The 2,140-nt window shown below is 39.5% G+C and overlaps 2 non-coding genes across 2 annotated transcripts; one reads left to right on the top strand and one right to left on the bottom strand.

Moving 5' to 3' along the window:
* Positions 1 to 476: 476 nt before the first annotated feature.
* On the bottom strand, positions 477 to 549 carry Trnar-ccu. The gene has a single exon. It is a non-coding gene; the product is annotated as a tRNA-Arg (tRNA).
* A 529-nt stretch (positions 550 to 1,078) lies between these two features.
* Positions 1,079 to 1,151, top strand: Trnar-ccu. The gene has a single exon. It is a non-coding gene; the product is annotated as a tRNA-Arg (tRNA).
* The last annotated feature ends 989 nt before the right edge of the window (positions 1,152 to 2,140 follow it).

Below are 2,140 nucleotides of genomic sequence, written 5' to 3'. Positions count from 1 at the left end.
TAATGTCAGCCAGGAGACGGCGCGGCGTTTTTGACAACTCATCAGAAAGTTGATTGCCATTTAAGAGCCGGGGTGAAAACGATATTGGACGACGTTGGCTTGTAAAGTTGTTAAATTTAGTGGAAGTGGCACAGGCGAAATGTCAACTGCCGCGCGACTACTTTTCATAGTTTTCGAGTATGCTGCGGGGATTGGCATATCGGTGTAATCTGATTTGATGTGACAGCACTATACTATAGGGAACACCCGACAGAGAGGCGGCTGTCTAGATAAATTTTATATTCTTTCCTCAATGTTGAGTATTTTATTGTTTATGCGCAGGTTGTTTGCCCAAAAAATTCTCAAGTGCTGAAGACTAAATAAATCCACATTAATATTCATATTAACATATTTATTAGGTTTTTTTTTTTTGCTTCTACCTTAATTATAAATAATGTGAACCACAAAAAACAAATAATAAAAAAGTTACTTCTCCTTACCCCAGATGGGACTCGAACCCACAATCCCCGGCTTAGGAGGCCGATGCCTTATCCATTAGGCCACTGGGGCGTAGCGTATCTGCTGACAAAAGTCCATGATGATACTGCGCGAGGTCTTCTGGCGAACAAGAACAAACCACACAAAAATAGAACATTGCTTGAAGGGAAACAACTGAATAAATAGTGGAAATATTTTGTCACGATGAAACGAATCAAACAAACAATATCTCTGCCTTTATACATGTTTGGGATATATTTGTTATTTATTTTTAGATATTTATAACAATTAAAATATTTTATCTCTACTAAACTTATAATCATAAATACATTTTATTTTCAAAAAAAAACTTAACATTGTTTTTGATTTTACAGGTAAGAATAAAAATACAAATACGTGGAAGAACGCAATTTTCACCCTTTAAGGTAAATACCAAATAATTAACAGCTGTGTAAATAAACAGGCAGACTGTACACACATGTATTCATACTCCTACTTACGTACATATTTACATACATACATACATATAGAAGCTGCTTTAGTTTCTACGCGCATGTTCCACCCGAAGATTGTATTAGCACTCAGCCACCATTTTAGACGTGCCCCAGTGGCCTAATGGATAAGGCATCGGCCTCCTAAGCCGGGGATTGTGGGTTCGAGTCCCATCTGGGGTAAGGAGAAGTAAACTTTTTCATGATTATTTGTTGTGTTATTTGGGATTTAAAATAACTTTTTTCACTAAATATGTTATATTTCTCATGAAAATATCATTGGATAGGCAGAACCGTTTTGTTTAAAAATGAAATAAAAAACAAAAATGTAATATCAAGAAAAGGTTCTACCTGTAGTATTGTGAAATAGTTTCCGCACCTTTGGTTCGTATTAAAGTAGCAGGCTTTGTTGGCCCATTTGTTATATGCAAATTGGCATTACATAATCTGGACCATTGACAGCCAGCAACTGTCTGCGGTGTCTGCTGCCTGTCTACGGCACTATTGATTTTCTACGTGTATTATACGGTTTTTTGTGTCAGCTAGTCTCGGGGGTAAACGGCGCATTTATTTATTACAACTACATTAAACCGAAAATGTCACGACATTAATTTCGCAAATGCGATTAATAAACGTCAGCATAATGTCATTGTTTGCAAATGCCCCAAGACGAGATTGCCTGTTGTTGTTGTTGTTGTTGTTGCTGCGGCTGTTGGTGTTGCTCTTTTGGCCAGCCATTATGCACAAGCCATTGACCACAAGTCAAGCAAAGTCAAGTCAAGTCTAGGAAAGACAGCAAACATGATTTACACCCATCCATTGTCTCTAGTTGTACACCGAAATTACACTGGGAGTCCGGGCATTGTCCCGGCAAAGAATGAGACTCGAATTGAAGCCGTGCAAGGTGTCTGAATTGTGCGTGCCACTTGGAGCTCGACCCAGATCAGGTCGGTTCTGGGCTCTGGCCATCTGGAACTAATCAGAGACGAGACTGAAGGGAAATTAAAAACTTGCAAATTGAAAAAGAGTGGCAGCAGCCGCAGTATTTCGATGGCGGGGCGTAGCCTGGAGTAGTGGCATGGGCCCCGAGGCAACCGCTCCGAAGAAAACCTTGAAATGTCGCTCACTCACACAGAAATGAAAAGCCAACGCAGTGAAAAAGTTTTCCAGGC

This window comes from Drosophila obscura, unplaced genomic scaffold (genome assembly GCF_018151105.1).
Source record: "Drosophila obscura isolate BZ-5 IFL unplaced genomic scaffold, ASM1815110v1 contig_186, whole genome shotgun sequence".
Classification (NCBI taxonomy): Eukaryota; Metazoa; Arthropoda; class Insecta; order Diptera; family Drosophilidae; genus Drosophila; species Drosophila obscura.
Note: the sequence above shows the minus strand (reverse complement) of the source record. Positions and strands in the feature narration are given on the sequence as shown.